Source organism: Musca autumnalis, unplaced genomic scaffold (genome assembly GCF_047663935.1).
Source record: "Musca autumnalis isolate F117 unplaced genomic scaffold, ASM4766393v1 scaffold_2, whole genome shotgun sequence".
Lineage (NCBI taxonomy): Eukaryota > Metazoa > Arthropoda > Insecta > Diptera > Muscidae > Musca > Musca autumnalis.
This window is the reverse complement of record NW_027411755.1, coordinates 176,087,001-176,114,670: the sequence shown is the minus strand read 5'-3', so window position 1 is coordinate 176,114,670 and position 27,670 is coordinate 176,087,001. Positions and strand designations below refer to the sequence as shown.

Sequence of the window (27,670 nt, the reverse complement as noted above, 5' to 3'; positions counted from 1 at the left end):
TTCGAGTCCTTTATGAAGATGTTTAGTTACAAAAAATGTTTGGTATATGTCAATGATTTGGTAAAGCCTCACATTACGGTACTTACAGATTTTAAAGCAAACTCATGATACAAAATCAATATACATATTTTATATACCGTTTGGGGTTTTTTTATCAGTAGCTGAGGGTATATCTCCGTCAGCATAGCTGACTTATACTTTCTTACTTGTTAGACATTACATCTTGCCCACAAAATGGATTAATGTTCAATGCTCAGAAGTGTTGCGGAGGAGTTACATGAAGGAATTGATCGACATAGTCCATTTTGGAAGTGGATCTTATTTTGGGTATCATTGCTTTTCGATATATGTACATCACGCCCACTAGTCATTTCAGTTGAACATCGTATAACTTAGAGCGTTTGGACCACTATTTTAGGAAGCATGGACTTGCCCACGAAAAACATAATATCGCTGTAAACAGGAGGTACCCTAAGGAAGAGACCGGTATGGGCATTTTTTGAATATAGACATAATATAAGGAGATCCAAAGATCCTTCAACAGATATAGCGTGTACCATTTACCGGAATTTGTGGACCGCTATTGCCCATCTTCGAACTTAAACTACGTTTGGACAAAATAATACGAAGGCCAATATTTGGACCAAATCGATTGATCAGTTCGAGAGTTATAGTGCGCTACAATTTTCGGGCTACTTTGTCGGAAATTATGGACTTGTTCCTGAAAAAACTTTTACCGTAGTAATTGAGGCAGCGAATGCAAGTTGCTTCAATAAAAATCAAAGTGATTCGAGAGCAGGTCTTACAGTGAACTTATCCGAAATTTTGTGTGGGATGTACCTGAAGGAGTGGGCAAATATAGTCCAATTTCGTATCTGATCTACATCTGGTAGATATATTATGGACCAAATCCGTCACTCCCATTAAGAATTATCGTGTGCACAATTTTTTCGAACATTTTTGAACTTTTGTAGAGAAGGTACCTAAAAGAGTGGACCGATGTGGCTTATCTTCGAACATATGTAAACTGAATTTGGACAAAATATTACGAAGGACCTAATCGGTAAATCCGTTCGAGAGTTATTTTGCGCTCCAACCACTACACATGGTGCCATAGGGGTATTTTCCACCTTTCCGTCTATTTTCTCAGGAAGCATGGACTTGCCCCTGATAAAACTTATACCGTCGTAATGCGGACAGTGAATACAAGCTGATACAACAAAAATCAAAGCGATTTGCGAACAGGTCCTAAATTGAACTTATACTAAATTTTGTGTGGGAGGTATCGGAAAGAGTGGACCGATTGAGTCCATACTGGAAACTTATCTAAGTCTGGTAGAAATTTCACGATATGCACAGTATGGACCAAATCGGTTACTCCCTTCAAGAGTTATCATGAGCACAAATTTCCCGAACATTTTCGAACTTTTGTAGGGGAGGTTGCGGAAGCAGTAGACCGATATAACTCATCTTCGTAAACTAAGTTTGGACAAAATATTACGAAAGCCAAATTTTGGACCGAATTGGTTTACCGTTCGAGAGTTATCGTGCGCACCAATTAGCCAGACAGACAGACTCGAAATTGTCTGACACGGATTTCGTCCAAATATACTTGGGATCTAAAACCATTATTTCGATGAGACACATTTTGCTCGTATGAGCGTGTATATTAGGGTTATGACTTTTTGACATTTTTCCTCAAAAATGATTTCCTGTAGCAGGGATGAATGAACTTTTGCCTATTAATCACTATGCTATCGTTTATTCCATTGAAATATAAAAAAAGTTCACGCACAAATCGATTTTAAAAAAATAATTTTTTGAAAAAATATATGAAATGAAATTTTTTTTTTTAAATTATTTTTCGTTGCACTAATGAATAAATATAAGCCTACTAATAACTATAATAACGTTTATTTCATTCAAATATTAAAAAAGTCGCGAAAAAAGTCACTTTGAAAAAATTTTAAATTTTTTGTTTTTTGTTAAAAAATTATATTTTTGAATAAAAGCGTTTACGACATTTTTACGATTCTCAGAATTGATGAAAAATAGTGAGGAATAAATTTTATGTCATTTTAATTATCTCATGTGGCTCTAAACTTTATTTTCAATTATATATCTGTTTTCAGTGACTTCAACAAATTGTCCATAATTTTGATAAATTCAAATTTTAAAATCATTTTGTGCGTGAGGTTTTTTCACCGAATCACCTTATAATTAAGATTTTATGTAATCTTATGGCAAAACTCATCACGCTATGATACAGGGATATGAGGTTGTAAAAAAGTCATAACCCTAGTGTATATACCCTCGTTAACATAAATGCTGAAAAATTGCAAGATGTTTTCAAAGTATTTTTTAGTATTTAATTTTTCAAGGCAATTTTTGATGTCCTTGTTATACTTGAATGCAATAAATGAAAATTATTATATATGTAAATCCAATATTCTTCTCTTAAATATGACACCAACAACAGCATCGTGCAATGAGTACAAGTATACATATATAATATAATTTTATTTATTTTATTTTTTTTTTTTTTGTTTTTTTTTTTTTTTGTTTGAAAAATGTTTTCCTTTGAAATTTGAATGTCTTTTAAAAGGTCAGCAGGATGAGATAACGAAAAATCTTAAGTGTCATTTTAATAAATTTTTCCTATAGTTTCAGACGTATATAGTACGGTTCATGTGTAATTTTGGCTGTGGAACAGTGTAATAATTGAAATGTGTTGAAAAAAGAACATGAACAAAAACAAAATATGTGAACGGAAAACAAAAAGAAATCGACGGTCACATCAGTCACACAGCAAGTTTTGGGTTTTTGACAATCAATACATGTACTCAACTGTCCTGTCATGTGTAAACGCATGGTAATATAATTATAATTGTTCCACAAACATCCCAGAAGGGACAAGGGAGACTTCTATCATATCAATGAGTGCACCCCGATTCATATTAGCTCAATGATATGGGACCTACTATTTATAGCAGAGTCCGAACGGAGTGACTTAAGACACCACTTGTAGAGAAGTTTTAAATGTAGCCTACATTTCTGATTACTGACTTCCTTATACACCAATCTGTACAGTACAGGCCTATCTCGCTTGTGCTTGACTCTAGTGTCCCATACATGGAATGTATGCAGCGTAGCATTAAAGTGTGGAACTGCGGAGGCAGAATTAAAGTGTAAATACCCAGATTAATACCTGAACTTGCCTTACATGACCGTCATTAGTTCGCTTTTGGAGGGCAATAACCGTCTGATGCTAGGGGACTCCAATGCCCATTATGAGTTTTGGCATTCCGTCCTGGGTAATGAGCAGAAGAGTATTGCGCTGGCAGAGCAAATTGATAACTCCACAGTTTGCACAGTGAACGAAGATGTTTCAACGCCAGTCATCACCAATGTTCCACCGAGTCCGATACACGTATTCTTGCAACCCCATATTTCCCTTTGGTTAGACCATCTTCCGATCGTCGTCTTCGTAAACAGACCACCCGACTTTATAATCCTGACCTTTGCATTTTTCTGAACCATGGAAAAGCAGATTGAAAAGCGTTCGAAGAATTTACCAATCACCGCTTCGATTCAATTTACCAATCAGCGCTGACCATTCCCTCAGATTCTCGGATAGCTCAGATCATTTTCCGGGACATCAACACTGCTGCAGCCGCTCTCTACATACCTGCTGGTCGAATACCCGAAACCAGTCCAAATTTTCCCGCGCAACCGACGGGAAGGCTTCGACCTACGAAGCTTTTAGACGCAAGAGTTAAGCTGAAAACACATCCAACGTTTGAGTAAAGTTTTGTGTTGGGCGTTGAGAAAAAAACGTCAACAACAGGGCGACGCCGACACCAAAGTCCAGTGTTGATATGTTTGCCGGCATGTATTTCAAATGAATTTGAATGTTACGGCATTATTCCGAAAAGTGTAAAAACGGCCAAAACGACACAAAATTTTACCCAAACGTTGGATTTTTTTTCAGTTTTACGAAACTTAATTTTGAAGTCAACTGCTAGTAGGCAAACATAAGCGGAAACAAGTAAGAACGGCGTTAAGTTCGGCTAGGCTAAACTTGTTATACCTCAACCACGAGTTGTATTGAAGTAAAATGTTACAATTAGTTTGCATTCGTTTATGAAGAAAACTAAATACCAAATGTCAGTAAATTCGGTAAAACAATGTGGCTAACATTCAAAATAGCGAAATTTGGGAGGTACCGTTCCATGGGGGCTATATTAAAACGTCGATCTATACCTAAAAATTTCTGGGGGAGAGTTTTTAGACTCAAAGAAGACTAAATACCAAATGTCTGATATTTCGGTAAAACCTACAAAATACCGAAAATAAAGAGGTACGCTTCTAGGTGGATATGGGAATCCGCGGACCTATATTGATAATTCTCTTCTATAATATTTTATAATCGCATGGCATGGGAGACTAAATAACAAATTTCTGTCTGTCGGTGGTATATTGACGTCACAATCTTCTGAATTACGAAAATCGGGAGGTACCGTTCTATGGGGGCCATATCGAAACGTGGACCTATACCGACGAATTTCAGTCAAAAAGGCTTTTACCTCCAACGAAGACTAAATACCAAATTTCAGCCATTTCGGTGGGTGGCTGTGTCCACAACCTTCAAAATACCGAAAATCGGGAGGTACCGTTCAAATTTTTAGGAGAAAGTTTTATACCCCCAACGAAGACCATGTACAAGCCATTTTGGTGTGATAATGAGGCTAAAACATTCAAAATACCGGAAAATCGGGTGGTACCGTTTTAATGGGGCTATATGAAGGCGTTGACCTATACCGACAACTTTCGTTCCGTATGAAAGTTGTCGGTATAGGTTTATAGGTTTAATACTAAATACCAAAGACTAAATACCAAATTTCAGCCATTTCTGAGGAATATTGAGGCCACAACCTTCAAAACACCGAAAATCGGAAGGTACGTTCTATGGTGGCTACATGAAGGCGTGGACCTAAACCGACAAATTTCATATGGAACGTTTAAACCCCAAATGAAGACCACATCCCAAATTTCAGTCATTTCGGTGGATTGTTGTGGCCACAACCTTCAAAATACCGAAAATCGGGAATACCGTTCTATGAGGGCTATATGAAGGCGTGGACGTAAGTACAAAATTTCAGCCATTTCCTTGTGACAACGAGGCTAAAACCTTCAAAATACCGAAAATCGTGAGGTACCGTTCTATGGGGGCTATATCAAAACGTGGACCGATATTGTCCATTTGCAATACCAAACATCCTTGGAGTAATAGAAACTTCTATACCAAATTACAAAGCTCTATTTTAAAAATTGCAAGCTGTATCTTAACTTTAACAGACGGACCGACGGACATGGTTATATCGACGTAGAATTTTACCCTGATCAAGAATATATATTCTTTATAGGGTATCCGATGAATATTTCGATATGTTACAAACGGAATCACAAATTAAATTTAACGTAAACTTAATTCTTTTGGTACAATTTAATCACTATCGGAACCGAGACGGAAGGATGATAGAACGGCTGTTACCATCAATGGCGTAACATTAACGTGTTATTCTTAACCGGCAATTTGTAGAGCACCCCGCGACTGATAGGGCGATAAGGAATGTGCTACGCCGTATAAGAAGAGCCCTCCCAGCCGTGGAGGTGCCACCAACATTCGAAACGTAAAATCCATAGCGTTGGGTCCACACCGTATCTAAATGATAATGCCAGCAGCTGGATGAATCCGGAGTTTATTATATGTATGATAAGTGTACCAAAAACCTGTAAAGATTATAGAGACGCTACTCCTCCTCATGATGAGAAGCAATTTACTAGTTGCAGTTAACATCAACATGGAGTCCGGAAAATATCTAGTACCACTACTAGTCATATCCACACGTATCAGTCGGTGGCTCTTGAATATCGAAGTCCTTCAATAGCATCAACCATTCCAAGCTGTTCGAAGATATAATCAACTATATGCGATGGTCCCCAGACGCTTTTGTAATTCAGAAATAAGAAGTTTAAGACCCGTACAGGAAGTTCCACAAAGCGGTGGAACCTCTACCTTTAAGAAATATCATAAACTCCAGACGCCTTAGAGATCGTAATGTAATGATTGTACGGTTAACGGTTTTCGGTTAACCGAATTTTCAAATTTAGTTCAACATCTAAAATGGCCCATATCGGTCCTCTCGTTAGGGTACCTCCCCCATAAAAGTACAGTCTGTTCGAAGATCCTTTGGAAATGTATACCGATACTGTTCGTTGTGGTCCTGTATAAAGCGATATTATGTTTTCGTGGACAAGTCAATGCTTCCTGGCATACTGATTGTACGATGGCCCAGTGAAATAACTAGTGGTATAGATAAGGGAAAATATATCACTCCCGAAATAAGATCCACTTCCATAAGAAACTATGTCAGTCTATTCTTTAAAGTACCCCCTCCGCACCACTTTTGAACTTTTATCCTAATCCACATTTTTGTCAAAATAGACATGCTTATAAGGGGCGAATATCAAAAATTCCCACAAAGCTGAATTTTGGTGGAAAGCTAGGATTTGTCATTAGAAGTAACGTCCTAAAAGTCTTCTAAAAAAATGGGATATTTTTGTATAAAATTCCGATATCCGTTTCAGACAATTTTGAGTAGATCTAGCAAGGTACCTGTCTGTCTGGCTGGCTGGATGGTGCGCACGATAACTCTCGAACGGATCAATCGATTCGGTTCAAATTTTGGGTATCGAAATATTTTGATTTAAGTTCGAAGATGGGCCATATGGGTCCACTCCTTCAGGTACCTCCCGCACGATAACTCTCGAAGGGAGTAACCGAATTGGACCAAACTTTGCATATGGTAATACTACCTCTAGGCATACATCAGGTTCGAATATGGATTATATCGGTCAACTCCTTCAGGTACCTCCCACACAAAATTTGAATTAAGTGCAGTTTAGTGACACCTCACGAATCGTTATGAACTTTTTTGTAACAGGATGTTCGTGCGGCCCCCGTAACGTCATTGTAATTTTTTTTGAGGGCAAGCCATAGTTTCCGAGATAATGGCGCATAACCTCAAAAAAACGCTGCACTATGTCGCGAGTTCAAATAAACGTTGGCCAACTATAAAAGGAGTTGGCGTTGGCAGATGAATTTTGGTATAAATACTTATAGTTTACTGATAATGTCGAGAGCAAAAAATTGGGAAGGTCGGTCCAGGTTTTGGGATAGTCCCCATGCAACGGTACTTCTTAATGTTTCGGTATTTTGAATATTTAGCTAAACTTATCAACAAAATTGGTTGAATTTTGAGATGCGGGGTTTTCACTTTACAAAAAAATTTTCCGATAAAAATTATGGACATAGGTCCACGTTTTGATATAGACCCCGATTTTAGGAATTTCGAAGATTTTACATATGTTTCACGCTGAAATAAGCCGAAATTTTGCATTGAGGGTACCCAATGGACCCAAAAACTTTTCTGATAAAAATTATGTACATAGGTCCACGTTTTGATATAGCTCCAATAGAACGGTGTCGCCCGGTGTAGCCACATTATCCACCCAAAATTACAGAAATTTGGTGTTCAGTCTTCATATATTTTTGAGAGCTTATTGAATACATAAACATTTTCACGGTGCTCTTGAAACAATTTTAAATGGAAGGTACTTACACCTCGGAAGTTTTTGCGGATTCTGAAACTACAATGTTCATAGATGAGAACAATCAAAAAACAAAAAAATCGCCGGAGCGCTTTTTAAATAAATCGCGATTTACACGCAGAGAAAAAATATTTTTCGCTTTTGTTGGAACAAAAATATATGTTTTGGTTCCAAAAATGTATTTGTTTTGTTCAAACATTGTAATCCAAATCCAAAAATACCATCTTTTGTTCCAAACATAGAAAACAAAAACAACTTTCGAATTTCCGCAATATTGTTAAAATCGTTAACAATACCGATTGTAGGAACTATCATAATCTAATTTTGTTTACAAAAAGTATTGTCAATACAGAAAACCAGCCCAGAAATTTTTGATTTGAGTGCATATACTTCTCATATACACTTTTCGCATAACTTGGATATAAATGTCGCGTATAATATTGCAATCATTGATGAACACAATACATGGTTTGCTGCATTGGCTGACAACAAAGACAAACAAAAAGCCACAAGAACCCACCACAACATAAGAAATAATTAAACACCATAACAAACATGAAAAGGAAAGAAGAATGAAACAAAACAGAAACAAATAAAAACAAGAGTCTCACAAGTACATACACACAAAAACAAAGGTAATGGCAGCATGTCATACAAACACACCACAACTCACCAAAATTGTTTTTTCAACACGGCATCGAATAGCGAGAGAAGAGAAACAAATTTTCGAAGAAAAGAGAGAAATATTGTTCAGTTGACACAAACTATTTTTGGATTTACAATACTACATGAGGAATCCAACAATATGTTAACAATACATATTTTGCTCTTGGAATATTGTTGGATCAAACATATTTTTTTCTCTGCGTGTAAGTTGACATTTTTAGGGGTTGTTTAGGTTTTCGCGATTTTGCTTAGAAACCGCATTTCCTATCAAAATGGGACTAAAACAAATATTATACCTATTAAAATTCTTTACAAGATCGACCTTTATGACATTTTCGTAGTTTTTACAATTTTTGAGATATAGAAGTTCAACTTGGGACAATGCACTGACTGTATCGCCCCCTTATAAAACAATGTCATGTAGGGTGCGCCTTAACTAACTTTTGATGAAAACCGCTTACACAGGGAAAGTTTTTGTGAAATCTGAATCAGCAGTGTTCATAGATGAGAAAAATCCAAAAACAAGAAAAAATCGCTGTAGGGCTTTTTAAATAAATCGCGGTCAAAATTCACATTTTTAGGTGTTTTTTAGGTTTTTACGATTTTGCTTGGAAACCGCAAGTCCAATCGAAATGGAGCTAAAGAAAATGTTGTAGCTGTGAAAATTCTCTACATGATTGACCTTTATGGTTTGTTCTCAGGCTGTACCATTTTTGAGATAAGGAAGCTCAGGGTTTCGCGAATTTGCTTGAATACGGTAAGTCGTATCGACATGTGACCTGAGAAAATCTTAAAGCTGTGAATATTCTCTACAAGACTGGCTTAAGTAACTTATCCTTAGTTGTAACATTTTTTTAGACATATAAGTTTAAGTTGGGAATTTGCAGTCATGACATTGTTTTATAAGGGGGCGATACAGAATTGAATTGAATTTGAATTGTCCCAATTTGAACTTCTATATCTCAAAAACGGTAAAACCGACGAGAATATCATAAAGGTCAATCTTGTAGAGAATTTTCATATCTACAACATTTGTTTTAGTCCCATTTTGATAGGAAATGCGGTTTCTAAGCAAAATCGGGAAAACTTAAACAACCCCTAAAAATGTCAACTTAAATCGCGATTTATTTAAAAAGCGCTCCGGCGATTTTTTTGTTTTTTGATTGTTCTCATCTATGAACATTGTAGTTTCAGAATCCGCAAAAATTTCCGAGGTGTAAGCTCCTTCCATTTAAAATTGTTTCAAGAGCACCGTGTTTTGTCTTCAAATAAGAGAATTTTCCTTAAATTTTTTTTACCGATTAATGGTCAATAAACGGCACATTTTTTGTTAAAAATCGAAATTTTGACTTTGTATTCTTTTCCTTGACGGTGTATTCTTTTTCAGGGACAACTCCATACTTTTTGAGATAATGGCCCTGGAGCCCAAAAAAATCTGCCGGCACTAACTAAACTTGGTTATGCCTAACATAACACTCGCGTACATACTTGGATTACGTACAAATATGGAACGTACATCGTACCACTCCTTAAGGTATCTCCCACACAAAATTTGGAACATGTAAAGTTTAAGGTTTTTTATACCTTCAGCATTTATGCTAACACTTTCATATGGGCAAAATGTGCCTCATCGAAATAATGGTTTTAGACCCCAAGTATGTTTGGACGAAATGTGTTTCAGACAATTTGGAGTCGATTGAGCAATGTCCGTCCGTCTGTCTGTCTGGCTTGTTGGCTGGAGCGCACGATAACTCTCGAACGGATAAACCGATTCGGTTCAAATTTTAGCTTTCGTAATATTTTACCCAAACTTAGTTTAAGTTCGAAGATTGGCTATATCAGTCCACTCCTTCCGGTACCTCCTTCACAAAAGTTCGGAAAAGCAGTTTAGGACCATCTCTCGAATCGCTCTGATTTTTGTTTTAGCAACTTGTATTCACGGCCCCCCATACGGCGGTACAAGTTTCATCAGGGGCAAAGTCCTATTTCCTGAGAAAATAGCCTGAAAGTTGTAAAAAACCCCTATGACACCGTGTGAGGTGGTTGGAGCGCAAGATAACTCTCGAACGGATCTGCCGATTCGGTCCAAAATTTGGCCTTTTGTCCAAACATAGTTTAAGTTTGAACATAAGCCATATCGGTCCACTCCTTCAGGTAACTCCCCCACAAAAGTTCAAAAATGTTCGGAAAAATTGTTCGTACGGTAACTCTTGAAGGGAGTGGCCGAATTGGTCTATACTTTACACATCCTAATATATCTACCAGATATAGATCAGTTTCAAATATGGACTATATTTGTCCACTCCATCCGGTACCTCCCACACAATATGTCGGATAAGTTCACTTTAAGACCTGATATCGAATCAATTTGATTTTTGTTGAAGCAACTTGCATTCACTGCCTCAATTACGATGGTAAAAGTTTTTTTATGGACAAGTCCATACTTCTTGAGTAAACAGCCCGAAGAGTGTAAAAACCCCCTATGGCACCATATGTTGTGGCTGGAGATCCACTTCCATAACGGTCAATGTCGATCCATTCCTTTTAGTATCTCCTCCGCAAAACTTTTGATCTTTAATCATAATCAACATTTTTGTCAATTCAAACGCCCAAAATTTCTAAAAATCTATTAATACATACGCATTTCAATATACACAGGCTGAGGGTATATCTCTGTCGGCAAAGCCGACTGATACTTTTTTAATTGTTTTAAAGATAGGTATAGATTCGCTCTTCAAGAAAACATATGTTTTTGGGGAGACAAAACCGGTTACTCCGGTTATTTTAGCCGTTTCATCTGAATATGTACGTATTTTCCTTATAAGTATGTACATATAAATTATGTGTTTTTTAGAACCGCTATATCTCAAGAATGGTTCCTTCTAGGAAAAATTTTTTAAGATCGAACTTATAGAGAATTTTTCTGTCTAAAATATTTGCTCTAGTCACTTGTTGATTAGACACACCGTTTTCAAGAAAAAATCCGAAAGCCTAAAAAATTCCATAAATTTTGACCTTGACCCTGAATAACTGTTTTTTGCACACCTGGGATTGATGGGGACTTTTAGGACATTGCTTCTAATAGCAAAGCCGACTGATAATTTTTTACTTGTTTATAATTTTATTCCCCATATTTCTCCGAATGTTTCAAAATTCCAAACCAATTGGTATTCTTGCAATATAAGAAGGATTATTTATTTTGGGGTGTAGACTGACTGTGCTAATTGGGTATGTCAGTAAAATAATTTGGTCCACAGTTTTATGTATCTTGACAAGTTCAAAGATTTTTCTCAACTGATCATCTATAAATTGTCATTTGTCAACATGTTATTTACTAATTTAATAAATCTTACACTGCTTTTGGTGGTAGGGCTACTTAGCCTCCGGTTTTAGGTCAGGTTACTCAGCAACATCGTTATTTTACTTATAATTTCATTATAGTATTTAATATCGTGTGAGTTTTTTTATTTATTTCCATTCTTCACATATCCATTTATCCGTTTACATATGTACATATTGCCAAGGATTTTTTTAGAGGAGTCCTTTGTACACCAACACACAAAAGTTTTGTTTAATAACAATAACAACTGTAAAGTTGTTGTTAAGTTTTTTATTATTCTTTTTTTTAATAACAAAACTTTTAAAGAACAACAAACAACCCCGGACAACCCCCGCACGAAAACAACACAACTTTATTTTTTCTTATTGATGGTAAACACGATAACCGCGTCCGTGTTGATGAATGGATGGACGATGCCACAATAAATTTTGTAACTGGAAAATGGAAATTAACCGTCAACAACCGAAGCAAATGGATCGAAAGCGTTGTTGTCGTCGCCCGTCTAGAAAATCAACCAAATAAAATTAACGGTATCAGCGTAACGTCATCTCTCCGAGTGACGACGACGTACGTTGACGACTAAACAAAACAAATTGAATGGCTTCATTGAAATGACTGACTCAACTTCAACTTTTGAAGCAGGCTTTTAGGCATCAAACAAAGGAAGAAAACAAAGAGTTGCCAGATAGAACGGTTTTACTTCTTTAAGAAGGTGTGTATGGGGATGAAGAAAAGGAATAAATTATAGTTATTAAATTATAGTAAATAAGTAACAAGAATTTATTTATTTAATTTATAGTTAATTTGAATATCAGAAAAATCAATATATGAGTTGCTAATATCATAAACCCAAATGTGGTTTAGATTTTTTCGGAATGTATTGAAAATATTTTTTTTATTCTAATAACATTCAACCTGACTGGGGTACACTTCTAATTACATTCCATAAACTTCATATGTGTTGTATGTATTACATTTTCATTGTCATTCTCATTCCCTTTCCCCCTACTAATAACTTCAAGGGTCTTATTATTATCACCACATCTCTCAAATAATTACCATAAATAATTATTATTTGTTTTGTTGTATGTAGACAACTCCAGTCATGTCTGCCGTATTGAAATAACATTCAATGTCATATATCCTTTAATGTTTAGTCGCATAAGTAGATTTTCCATGAAACTACATACCCAACCAACTATTCCTAGTAGCCAAAAAAGAAAGAAATCAATAAACAGAAATGACGACGATTGTTTTCAATCAATTCGTGTCGAATATTATTGTTGGTAATTATTATTGTTGTTATAATGGCTGATTTCGTTTCGATTAAACGCCCTTCAAAATATTCAGTGAAAATGAATGAAAACTCTATAATTATTTATTCACGCAAACACATTTTCGTGATATATGGATCAAATTTAAATGGAAGGTGCTTACACCTGGGATGTTTTTGCGGATTTTGAAACTACAATGTTCATAGATAAGAAAAATCTAAAAACAAACAAAAATCACCGGAGTGCTTTTTAAATAAATCGCGATTCAAGTTGACTTTTTTAGGGGTTGTTTAGGTTTTTGCGATTTTGCTTGGAAACCGCAAATCCTATCAAAATGGGAATAAAGAAAATGTTGTAGCTATCACAATTCTCTACAAGATTGACCTTAATGCTATTTTCGTAGGTTTTACAACTTTTGAGATATAGAAGTTGATATTGGGACAATTCAAATTCAATTCAATTCTGCATCGTCTCCTTATAAAACAATGTCATGACAGCAATTTCCCAACTTAAACGTATATATCTAAAAAAAATGGTACAACCTAGGAAAAACTACATAAGCCAGTCTTGTGGAGAATTTTCAAAGCTATAAGATTTTCTCAGGTCCCATGCCGATAAGACTTGCCGTATTCAAGCAAAATCGCGAAAACCTAACAAAAAACCTAAAAATGTAAATAAAAAACAGGCCGAGCCCGGCTGGGATTTGAACCCACGTCCTTGAAAACATATCAAAAAATGTTGTCACGGCGTGTTAGCGTTCAAAGCCAAAACTCATAACTTCAAAGGCAGCGCAAAAAAGCGTTTGTCGTGAAGAAAATACATTTCAGCGGCCAAATATCCGCGTAAATGTATAAAACACATTTGCATTTGAAAAACGAAAAGTTCTAGGACAGAGAAGCCACTACATAGTCGATACGTCCGAAGATTACCACCAGTGAAACCAGGTAACGTAATTTGGTGACTATATGGGTTCGAGTCCTTGGTTTTCCTTTTTCACTTGCAAATAATTTCCGATCATCAAGCTTAACTCTAAACGAGAAAATTAACAAAAAATAATTAAAAAAAAATTACCTTCGCTCTAAAAGGCAAAATTTCAAAAAAGTAAACTGAGCTTCTTTATCTCAAAAATGGTACAGCCTGAGAACAAATCATAAACGTCAATCCTGTAGAGAATTTTTACAGCTACAACATTTTCTTTAGCTCCATTTCGATTGAACTTGCGGTTTCCAAGCAAAATCGTGAAAACCTAAAAAACACCTAAAAATGTGAATTTTGACCGCGATTTATTTAAAAATCCCTACAGCGATTTTTTCTTGTTTTTGGATTTTTCTCACCTATGAACATTGCTGTTTCAGAATTCACAAAAACTTCCCCTGTGTAAGCGGTTTTCATTAAAAGTTAGTTAAGGCGCACCCTTCATGACATTGTTTTATAAGGGCGCGATACAGTCAGTGGTGCATTGTCCCAATTTGAACTTCAATATCTAAAAAATGATAAAACCTACGAAAATACCGTACAGGTCATTCTTGTAGAGAATTTTCATAGCTACAACATTTTTGTCAATCTCATTTTGATATAACTTGCGGTTTCTAAGCAAAATCGTGAAAACCGAAACAACCCCTATAATGTCAAGTTGAATAGCGATTTATTTAAAAGGCGCTCCGGCGATTTTTTTTTTTGTTTTTTGATTTTTCTCATCTATGAACTTTGTAGTTTCCGAATCCGCAAAAACTTCCCAGGTGTAAGCACCTTCCATTTAAATTTGATTCAATACCACCGTGATATGCAACCATACAACATATAATCGTACATACATATGTACATATCAATGTATTAAAGTGCTTATGGTGAAAGGAACTAGTCAATTTAGTTTATTAACGCTATATATTTCAATTCATAATAATGAATTCATTAAAAGATCTACTCAAAGAACCAACGAAATATGAGCGATAGATGTAGGCTGGAACTGAAATGTAGGCTGGAAATGGAGTGAATTGACTACAGCCTTAATGAACTAAAAAGTCGAAATTTGAAACAGTCACCAATCTAAGGGCCCCTACAAAAACAATACAGTAGATAGGATTTAAATACAGTAAATAGGATTTAATTGGAATATTTGGATCTATGCCGGCGTATCACACCTAAAAACTAAAGTATTTTCTGAAATTCTGACAGCTAGGCAATCAATTCGTTTCTGTTTGCAAAAATATATGGGAATTCTGAGTGAAAAAATGTGGTTTTTTATTTCCTTTATTTTTTTGCTGTGCTGATGCTGCTTCTCAGCGAACATTTTAGTGTGTTTTGGGATTTTTTTACTAAAGGTGCCAGAGATATCGCGCCTTGAAAATGTCCAATTCTGTAAAAGAAAGAAATAAAATAACTTCTTCAATATTGGTCCAAATAAATATTTTTTTCTATTTTTTCAGTAGTGCGATTCACTAACATATTTTTTGAGTTACCAAGAAAAATCAGTAAAATTAAAATGCTTATAATTTTGGTAAGTTAGCGACGAATAAAAAGTAGTCGTAAAGTTCTACAGATAGCAAGAATGTTGTCAACTTTTATTTGAACTTTTCATTCATAATGTTGCGTTTTAAAGTTACCGATTTTTGTCGGTAATTCAAAAAATGAGAATCGCACTACAGCTATCTATTAAAATATAGAAAAAATTAGGAGGGTTGGCGTCTTTTATTTGGGATGACGACATCTATTTTGTTTTTCAAAGTAGTCAGGCTAATCCCATATTCGTTGTTTTAATATTTTATTAAAACAACTTTAATTTATTAGTGGGAAAAAATTGGCGATATTTACCAATGGGTAAGGCAGAGAAGACTATAGTTTCAGATCTCGCCACAGATCTTCATCAGTTGCCTTGTTTCTTGTTTTTCAAGCCTGACTATTTTGAAAAATAAAATAGAAGTCGTCATCCCAAATAAGAAACGCCAACCCTCCTAATTGTGAGACCGGGCACCGTCGAAATGTTGTTTATTGCTGTAGTATGCAATACCAACAAATTAGTTATGTATTTTTCGCTGAGAATCAATGAACGCATAGCAGTGGGAAAGATTTGGTTTTGTTTGCAAGTGAATTAAGCCTGACTATTTTGAAAAACAATATAGAAAAAATTTTACAGTGGGATTGGGTGCAATTTTAGCATTTAATATTTAATATTTTTATCAACAATTGCACTCTACGATTTTCTTGAATTTTAATTTCAAAAATTTTAAGACCTATTTGGTAGGTAATGGGATTTGTATAATAACTATGTTTTCTTAATTTCTTAAAATTTGTCAATACAATTTTTCTTTTATACCAGTGTGAAACATTTGTCATTTTACCAAAAAAAAAATAAATTTTTTACAGTGTTTTATTTAACTTGCTTTGGTGTCCGTTTAGTTCAAATCTGGTAACTCATTTTTAACACAGTTACAGTTGACCAATTGAACTGAAACTCTGCATACTTTTCGGATTTGGATGACAATACATGAATATGAAATCAAAACCAATATTGGTCCATTTTTACAGTGTTTTAACGGTGTTTTATTCAGGATAGGTTAGGTTGCTTTTCAAATTTGGCTACTCATTTTCTACACAGTGTCAGTTCACCAATCGAACTGAAACTTTGCACACTTTTCCGATTTGGATGACAATACATGAATATGGGTCCATTTTTTCCTACAGCCCCCCATATAGCGGTACCACCCGATTTCAGGTATTTTGAGGATTTTATCTACATTTTTTGAGGATTTTATCTTCATGTTTAGCCCGAATTGGCTGTAACTTGGCAATGGAACCCCCCCTTTAACACAGAAATTTCCTCACTAAAAATTATGGACATAGGTACAGGTACCCCCATATAGTGGTACCACCCGATTTCAAGTGTTTTATTTAGCTTGCTTTGATGTCCGTTTGGTTCAGATCTGGTAATTAATTTTTAACACAGTTGCAGTTCACCAATCGAACTAAAACTTTGCACACTTTTGAGATTTGGATTACAATACATGAATATGAAATAAAAACCAATATTAGTCCATTTGTTCCTACCGCCCCATATAACGGTACCACCCCATTTCAGGTAATTTGAGAATTTTGTCTTTATTTTTGCCCGAATTACGTCTAACTTGACATTTGGAGTTCCCAATCGTCCAGGAATTTCCCCACTGAAAATTGTGGACATACATAGGTCAAGGTTTAGTTTAGTCCCCATATAGGGGTACCACCCGATGTAATTCAAATATAGTAAATCATTTGTAACCCAGTCGCAGTTGACCAATCGAACTTTGCACACTTTTCAGATTTGGATGACAATACACGAATATGAAACCAAAACCAATATGGGTCCACTGTTTCCTATAGCCCCCATATAGCGGTACCACACGATTTAAGGTGTTTTGAGGATTTTGTTTTCATTTTTAGTCCGAATTGACTGTAACTTGCCATTTTGAGTTCCCAATTGTACAGAAACTTCCCCACAAAAAATTGTGGACATTGGTCAGATTTTGGTGTAGCCCCCAGTCAATTTAAAGTTTTTATCTACATTTTCGACCTAAATTGACTGTAATTTCAGTGGTCAAAAAATTATTTACTAAAAAGTTAAAATTAAAAGATAATTAAAAAAAATTAAGTTTCAGTGCTTTATTTATTTTATTATTATTATAAACTTATAGTAAATATAAAAGTATTATATGCAGTAAAAAAGCATTAGCTATTATGGCCATCAGCTATATATATATATATATATATATATATATATATACAATATAAATTCGGAAGAGTTGAACAATTTTGTAAATAGTTATGTTATTTTGCTTTATGTACTGAAATATATTATCAATATTTAGGTTGTTGGGGGCTATACCAAAACCTGGACCTATGTCTCCAATTTTTGGTGGGAAAGTTTCAGTACCATTGGGAACCCCAAATGCCAAATTATAGCCTATTCGGGTTAAAAATTAAAATAAAATCCTGTTTTATTTGTAAATGCACTTAAAACTAGAAAATAATTTGTCTCCCAACAATACTAAATTTCAGTAATTTCGGTGGGAAAATGTGGCTAAAACTTCGAAAACGCTCATAGTACCGAAAATCGGTCGGCAACATTCTGTGGGGCAATATCAAAACGTGGACAAATACTGACAAATTTCTAAGGAAAAGTTTTGTAGCCCAAAAAAAGACTAAAAGCCCAATAGAAGACTAAACGAAAATCGGGAGGTAATGTTATATAGGTGTCAAGCCAAAAACGTAATCCTATACTAATAAATTCCTGGGGGAAATTTTGTAGCCCAAATGAAGACCAAGTACCACGTTCAGCCATTTTGGTAAGATAATATGGCTGAAACCTTCAAAATACCGAAAATCGGGAGGTTCCGTTCTATGTGGGCTGTATCAACTAGTGGAACTTTGCTGACAAATTTCAGATGGAAAGTTTAATACCCCTAACGAAGACTAAATACTAAATTTCAGTCATTTCGGTGGGATATTGAAGACACAACCTTCAAAATACCGAAAATCGGAAGGTACCGTTCTATGGATTCTCTATTAAGACGTGGACCTATCGACGAACTTCAGGCGGAAAGTTTTATACTCCCAACCAAGACTAAATAAGAAATTTCTGGCAATTTGGTGTGATATTGAGTCCACAATCTTCAAAATATCGAAAATCGGGAGGTACCGTTCTATGGGAGCTATATGAAGACCTTGACCTATACCTACATATTTCAGGTTTCGGAGTCGAGGTATTTTTGGGTCGACTCCGACTCCAGACCAATTTTTTTACGACTCCGGCTCCGACTCCGGGTCGACTCCGAGTGTAAATTCCTATGCCGCTAAACATTAATAAAATATGAAAAAATTTTTAGCTTTTTCGAATATTTGAGCCCATATAGGCTCATCTATTGGGTTTTCCGAACATATTATTTAGAAAAGACATCCTTTCAAATATAATACTTACCCCTCATACCAATTGCGGATATTATTCGAATGTTCGACACAACTTTCGAAAACGATATCACATTCGAAGAATTGGCAATTGTTTTTCGGGTGTACACAAGCACGTTGTTCTTTTGTTCGTCAAAAGTTTAAAAACGATATCGTTTTCGAACATTTGGCGAATGTTTTTTCTTCACAAGAAAAATTGTTTCGAGAAACATTTTTTACTTTGAAAATTTTTTTGTTTCAAAAAAAAATTTACGTTGTTTGTAAAAAATTCCCATTTGCTTTTTTCAAATAATTTCGATATAAATGCTACGTATAATATAGACAATAAGTGTTGATAAAGACAACATATGGGTAGGTTGCCAAACACAAGACAACAATGTTTATCAACAGTTAAATATCGCGTCGCAAACATAAAGAAATAAAAACGGAAAAGGTACATAACAGAAACATCAAGAAACTCCACAAAAAATGTTTTTCGCCACTATCGTAAAACTATCGTCAATCATTCGCTAATAATATTATTAACGATATTCGAAATCGAAGGATTTCCTGCCACAAACTGAGCGACGAGTGAATCGTTTTTAATTCATTCTCGTGTGTCGTTCTCGAACAAAATATCCGCAAAACTCTCGAGAAACATTCGAAAACGATATCGTTTTCGATAGCAATGGTATGGGGGGTAACTACAGAACATAAATATGAAGTAAAATTCATATCTATATTGTTTCTACTGAATCTTACATTGGAAAATAGCAACAAAGTACAAGCACGAGAATATTCTGGGAGGAACTTTTCTTTGTGAGAAAATAACTCTTGCGACATACGTTGAAAATATAACATGAACATTTTTTAACTTTTAGGAGAGAGAGAGAGGCTTTCTCTAGCTTTCTCCCTTCTTACCCATAAGCTCAAAACATTTTCATGAAAATGTTCATAGTCTGGCACAAGCCTTCGTGAAAATAAAGGGACAATACAAATCATAAGGACTACATGCAGTAAACATTATAAGCAATGACCAGGTTTAAAAATGGATATAAGCCAACAGTTTAGAATTCTTCGAGAGCCTTAAGAGAGAGATTCCCAGTTAAAAAGCCCAATAAAACCCTTTTTCATAATTTTTTCCTAAAAACTGCGAGACTTTTGTGATAGATTTTTCCTTTATCTGAAAGAGCATAACTTAATCTACTTACTGAAAATTTGTTGAAAAATATTAAAAAGCTTTGTGCAAATGGCCGTCTACGAAACCCTGTTTTTATTAAAGCGTTTTGCGGTGCCCATTGTAGCTCGAAAACGAATAAACTGATCAGCATATATTTTTGTGGGATTATGAAGAACTTAATAAACTTGTACATAAGCGAAACGGACTTAAAAAATATTCATTTTTCAAAAAAATTGTAAACTGTCAATATCAACATTTCGATTTTAACTAAAAAATGGATAGTTTTTACGCCATATTTTTTAAAGTCTCTCGCTTAACTACAAACATTTTATATGAATAATAATCCCACAAAAACATATGAAGATCGGATCATCCGTTTTCGAGCTACATTGGACACTGCATTGCAAAATGTCATTTTGAGAAAACCGCGTTTCAAACTTCCATGTTACATAAAAATCAGAATAAACTTTCTCTTCCTAACGCTCATATCTCAGCTAATTTTTGTCCGATCGACTCGTAATTTGCAACATAGCATATTCTACCTGTTAGTTAAAATAAACAAATAAAAAAATGTTCGATTTTATCAATTTTGTAAGTGGACATAACCTCTTAAAATCGATGTCCTTACCAACATTTTCGGAAGAACATTTCTGTAGATTTTTTTCATGTAGAAAATCTGATCTTGTGTTTATTTTTCAATTCAAGAACAAAAAGGACTTGGAAGGAACTGAGCTAAAAGAACAAAATAATCTACTAAAGGATTCTTCATTCAGTTTATTTGAAAACATTTCATCTCAAAATTATGAAACAATATCGCCAAACAAAGATATAAAGCTACTTATTCAAGCATTATTGGGGGTCAATAAAGCAATCTTTACGTCATAACTAGACATCGGATTTTGCATATTTGCATATTTTTTATTAATAAAGATACGAATATTCTGATTGGACCAAAATTCGTTTTGAAGAAAACTGAATGCAATGACAGGCTCATATTTTTTATTTGCATATGCACAAAATATGCAAACAATATGCAAAAAATATGCAAAATATGCAACTAATTTTTTTGACGAAAATCGTCAAATTAAATTTGGAAAGTAATCAAAAAGTGTTCTAAATTAAGTTTATTGTCGTTAAACGTCGATTTCTTAGCAGATTATTATACCCTATACCACAATGTGGAAAAGGGTATTATAAGTTTGTTTTGGTAAAAATTCATGTAACACCGCGAAATATTAGTCGGAGACCTCCAATGTGGTATACCAATCTTCATATCTCGACGAGATAAAGCGATTTTGAGATGTGTGTCCGTCCGTCTGTCCATTATAAATTGTAAACACGCTCCAGGCCGCAATTATGGACCGATCATCACGAAATTTTGTATGGAGGTCGGGTTCAGATCAGAATAGATCCCTATTCTTATTGGTGATGATCGTGAAATATTAAGCGGGTGAAATGGACCAAAAACATAATATTTATCCAATTTTCTAGCGGCTCTGTAGGTCTCAATAATAGTCCGATCAACGCGTAATTTTAAATAAGGTAAGAGTATATCACAAAGGAGAAGCTTGCAATTTGAGACAACGATAGGATAATATTTAGAGGGTTAAATTGACCAAAACTTTTGTGTGAAATTTGTGAAAATTTTAAATATGCAGCTTATATCTTAATTCCTGGAAGTGACATTTCGGACAAGTGAGATATACTTGAAAGTGGAACGCTTGACCTTTCAATTGATGCCAATTATATTGGTGTGCATGATCAGATAACAGAGTTACAGCCTAATATATTCCTTTATTTGTTTGTAGTGTAATAATAAACTCGCTAGAAGTCGCAATTATACATCAATAGTCACAAAATTTTGCACCAGGTAAGAGTATAGGTGGAAAAAGATGCTTACAATTTTGAATGATGATCTGATATTCTTTAGCGGGTGAAATGGACCATTACTTTTGTATGAAAAATATAAAAATTTTATTTTTGGTCGATATTTTAATTCCTTGAGGACATATATGTATATATTTCGCAAAGTAGCCTACATATGGGAAAAAACTACTGACCTATCCTCTGATGTAAATTGCAATAAAGTGTTTGCTAGATTACGGGCCTACTGCTAATATATAATGGGTTCTGTGTAGAGAACCACATTTTTATCTCATGCTACATATTGTCTCTCCAAAAGTTTATGTAACAACGCGAGATATTCGTCCTAGACCCCATATTTGGTATGCCAAAATTCATATCTCGCCGAGATAAAGCGATTTAACGATGTGTGTGCGTCCATTAAAAATTGTAAACAAACTTAAGGCCGCAATTATGCACCGATTGTAACGAATTTTTTAAGGAGGTTGGGTTCGGGCCAGAATAGAAATCATTAGTTTTTGGTGATGATCGTGAAATGTTCAGGGGATGAAATTGACCAAAAACAAAATTTTAACCAATTTTGTAGCGGCTCTGTACGTCAAAATGATAACCCGCAAAATTTTGAACAAAGTTTGAGTTTCTGATGAAGAAGAAGCGTACAAACCAACGTGAAGATCAGAGAATACTTAGCGGGCTAAATGGACTGAAACTTTTGTGTGAAATTGGTAAAAATTTCAATAACGTAGCCGTTAAACAACGGAAGTAGTAGTGCTACATAAGTGGGTTTCATTACATTTCAGTTTGTGTGAACTAAATTTTCCTTTCCTGCTACAAAAATGTTTTTGTCATGCTAGATAACTTTTTGGTTTTGGTCAAAAGTATTATATATTACATCTGTGATATTTGATAATTACATGTTCACAATCATTGAAAAGAAGTTCCGTGGAGAGCGATTGTCCAGGGAAAGTGGTATAGGGTATCCCATGGTCGGCTCCGTGCGACTATAGACTTTTCTTACTTGTTAAGTTATTAATTATTATTCCGCCACAGCAATAAATCTGGACTAAAAGACTTATAGTACGTTTATATATAACCGGATTTAACAAACCCACTGGGTTTTAAATGTCAATTTCATTACATATACGTCAAACAAATCCTCATAAAGAAGGTTAACCCTACAGAAGGCTATAATATAAACATGGTTTTAGAAAATTTCCTATAACCCAACCTTCTTATTACAACATAAGTTGCTTTCTAATACAAATTTGTTCAAAAACTCAATCAGAAATGTCAAAATGAACGTATCCAAATATGTTGATAGTTTCTGCTCGGCCAAATTGTCTGACAGAATAACAAATGAGCTAGAAATTAAGACTAAGACAACAGTGAACATTACATAAAATCTTTCATATTTTACTAAAAACATATAACATATAAAAACATATACAGGGCAATCATGAATATTTCCCTCCGAATTTTCCGCACGGAAAATAATTTTAGAAAGTGAAACTCTTTTAAAATCAATATTTGTTAAAAGTTGAAAGCTACTAGATTCGCTTCATGATGGCATATTCTAGTCGAATCGACAAAAATATTCCCTTTTTGGGTATAAATATGGAAAAAAAATTGTGAATTTTGGGAAAGGAAACAAATTATATAATACTAGCGGACCCGGCGAACTTCGTCTCGCTATTAAGGAATAAGATTTCATACAAAAACTCAATTTTCGATTTTTCCAATTTTCCGACTTTTCCAGAGGGATTTTCCAAAATTTTCTTCCGTAAAGACCTTCTCCTCGAAAATGCGAATAACTGACAAAAAATTTTACAGAAATCGGCCTGGCCGTTCTCATTTTATGAATTACTATACATTTTTTACACCATTTTTATATATATAGATAATTGTTTCACAAACATCCCAGGCGGGACAGGGGAGACTTCTCTCATATCAATGAGTGCACCCCGATTCATATTAGATCAATGATATGGGACCTACTGTTTATCGCCGAGTCCGAACGGCGTGTCTAAGACACCACTTGTAGAGAAGTTGTACAAGGCTGAAATACTCAGAAAATGTCGCCAACATTACTAAGGGGTATTTTGCCACCGTTGAAAAGTGTTTGATGTTGACTGGCCGGGGAATCGAACCCACGACCTTTAGCGTGCAAGGCGGGTGTGCATACCATTGCACCACGGTGGCACCCACCGGAATTGCACGGAATTTTTATTCATGATTGCACTGATAACTATATTTTAATACCCTAAGGGTATTATGTCTTAGTGAATGAGTTTACAACATGCAAAAGGAAACAAAATGGACCCACAGTTCCTTTTGATTATCTGCATACACGCAGAGAAAAAATATTTTTTTAACTGGTAGTGGGAAAATTTTATTTTGGCTGGCACCAAATAATTTTTGTGGCGCACATATTATTTTAAAGGCGATAATGTATATTGCCAATTTTGATTCTGTTCACCATATAAAACAACAATCTTGATATATGGTAATATTTTCATAATTATCTGATGGTCAATCCAATCAGAATCTGCTTAACTTTCTCAGTTTGACATATAAATTGTCAAAAACTAGGAAACTTGCCGACGCACGCACATCAGCTGTTCACTGCCAAAAACAAATGTTCTCTCATTAATTGTTCTACCGCTGAGCAAAAAGTTTGTAAATTTTGTTTAATTTCCATTTAATTAAATTTTAAAAGAATGGTGTAAAATTAGTAATAACAGATTGCAAACAAAAAATGAAATAGTTCGAGTATTTGTTGACGAGATTAATGACTTTAATTTATTTGTGTAAAGATATGAAAATGTGTAGAAAGAAAAATCAAAAAGTGACGAAAAGATATCAGTGCCTGAGTTGTGTTTCATTTTCTTTCACTTCTTAAATAAAAAGAATCTCCGAATGTTTCGTGCCAATTTTGTGCATTATTTCATTTTGTCATTAATAAGTAATAGGAATCGTATGCAAGTGCTCGAAATAACTAGAAAAAGAATGTATGTATAACATAAACATCTGTTGTTGTTTCACATTGTTCTCCAACATAAACATATCTTCGGTATAAGTATGGACCAAACGGGGAGACAACAGTGGGAACTCCATAGTGTTTGTTAATATTTTAAAGTATAAGTGTATTCTATATTATACTTATTTATTCTATTATATCCAAATTGTTCTTCAATAAATAAAACTTTTATTTAAAACATATTGAAAAATCTTTTAATGGACAATTAATCACAAAGGTACAGTATAATTCCAATAAAAATACTACCTTTTAGAGGCAACCACACCATTTTAAAATATTTCAAAAATTGTATTATTAGAATATGATAGAGGTTACCATATATCTATAATATATATTTTTCTTTCATAATATGGTGGCATGAATCATATTTTTTCTCTGCGTGTAGATTCGCACTTATCCAGGTCTTTTTGAAAACAAAGTACAGGTCATATTATAGACCAATTCGCATCAAAAATTTTTTTTGGCCCTAGGGCGATCACTGTTTATTTTGGTAAGAATCGATTCAGATTTGGATATTGCACCATATATACAGTATAATCTCGATAATCCCTACACCACAGGTTTCGGCGGTGTCCGAATTATCAAATTGTCCGGATTAACGAATAGTAAAGAAAATAAATTATTTTATATGATTAAATAACTCGTGGTAGTTATATAATACTCTACGTGCTCTAAGTGTTAAATATACGACAATCCGGACATTTTTTTTGGCATTGCCCGTATTTGTTTCTTTCCTTACTTTTTACCAATTTACCATGCAACAAGACTCAATTTTCCCAAATTACAGAAAACGCCAATCAGATTGTGAAAGTAGAGCTAGAAATATGACGTTTTTAAAGTTTACATCAGGATGTAAGCAAAACACGGGACAGGTGTGAAATTTCATTTTTTTTTTTTTTTGAAAATTAAGATTCCTTGAAATCTTTGCCTTTTAGGTGTATAGTGCCTTTGGAAATTTTAATGACAATATTGCGGCGAATATTTTTCTTAATATATTTATTTATATCCTAGACAACAAGACTAATGTGTTATAAAAGGTGTTATATCCTTGTACTCGATAATTTTTTCTAAATGTTGCTGAAAAAATTTTTACAGCAACTCCTCCATTAAAAAACTATCAAAATTCGAGACATTTGTAATAATTAGTTCAAATTATCGAGTACACGGTCAGGTATAAGTTAATTAATTGTATAATTTCTTTTCGACAGTGTTATCAAAATTGTTTTCCTGTAGCAGGAATGAAAGAACTATATTTTTTTTAGCATTCCAAATGCTTTTCTAGCAGAAATATGTGAGTGGTTTTGCCATGTTAAAGATAAGGGTTTGACTTATTTTACCACTACCACGCTATTGTGTGGTTTTTCTGAGTGATGTCATTTTGCACTAATCATTTGGAGTTCTTCACATCAATTTTAACTACAACCCACTTTAAATAAAACTTGTTGTTTTTAAAATTTAAAAACAACAAAACCCGAGATTAAGCTGAAATTATTTTACAACAATAAAATAATACACATCTCAACAAAACTGCCAAAAGTGAATCTAAAAATAATGCATTACTTTTCGCCGAGGAGTGAACATTTCCCAATTCTGCATTAAGCGGTTGTATGCTTACAATATACATATAAAATGATGTATTTTTAGTGCATTAAACTAAAACCATGTCATCAATATTAAAGCGGCAGTTAGAGCGTTTTTCCAAAGAAGCTTTTTGACAACAAATATAGGACTAAACACTATAAAATATATTCAAATCAAATATGTGGATATTCAAAAAGTATACTTCTAATTATAGTTATATTCCAGAACCTGGAATCGTAAATGGTACTTTAGTACTTTTTCCCATTTTGCGCTAAAAAACGAACCCTTTTTCCAAAAACTAGAAAAAATTGCGCTTTTATCTAAACAAAAATAGCGATGACTAACTCTAGCTCTTTTGTTTTTCTGCTAGACAATTTTAGCCGATTAGAAACTATCATCATATTTGGAAATGTTGATTATGACATTTCTGATTGAGTTTTTGAAATTTGTCCATTATCTATCTACATTTGTATAGGAAGCAAATTATGTTGTAATAGGAATGCTGGGTTATTTGACATTTTGTCACCTTGTGAAAACGGATTTAAGTCTTGTTAGTCTAGATTTATTGCTGTGGCGGAATATCTGGAGAGTCTCAATAACATAATAATCTGCAAAAAACTATGTTAAACGTCAAAAAACTTAATTTAGAATGCTTTTTTGATGATTTTCCAAATTTAATTGACGATTTTTGTCAAAAAAACACTTGCAAATTTAGCATATTTTTGCATATATTTTGCATATTTTTGATATGACCCCAAATATCGAAAAATTGACCCTCAAAACGCCTAGATCAAAAATTTGAGTCCAATCGGATAAGAAATAAAAAACATGCTAAAATCCGATGTCTAGTCATAACTCAGAAACTTCTTCTATGGGTCCTTTGGAATTCTTAATATATTCAATATGGGTTTTCATTCCCAACATGAATTTTCTACCCCCAGACATTGACTTCCATTTTATGTTATGGTGTAATCAGTAAGATTTCCCATAGCGACCACCTTCATAGGAGTCCAATAGGTCCTTTAATAAAAGACAAGGATGACATCTAACAAAAGACAAGATCAGAAGATCAAGGAGATCAGTAGACGTTTGTGAGAAGACCAGTAGATCTTCTGACAGAAGACTTATATAAAAGACGT

General features: G+C 34.3%; 1 protein-coding gene across 2 annotated transcripts in view; it reads right to left on the bottom strand.

The window, feature by feature from the left end:
* The window catches only part of LOC141394889 (uncharacterized), a 41,374-nt gene that overhangs the window by 4,028 nt on the left and 9,676 nt on the right, over window positions 1-27,670 (bottom strand). The window contains exon 1 of one of the 2 annotated variants that reach the window (XM_073970020.1): window positions 11,694-12,297. The exons of the other annotated variant lie outside the window; for it this stretch is intronic. The gene's annotated coding sequence lies outside the window, so the exon portion shown is untranslated. Of the gene's footprint in view, window positions 1-11,693; window positions 12,298-27,670 lie in introns of those variants that run through there. 2 annotated transcript variants of the gene reach the window in all.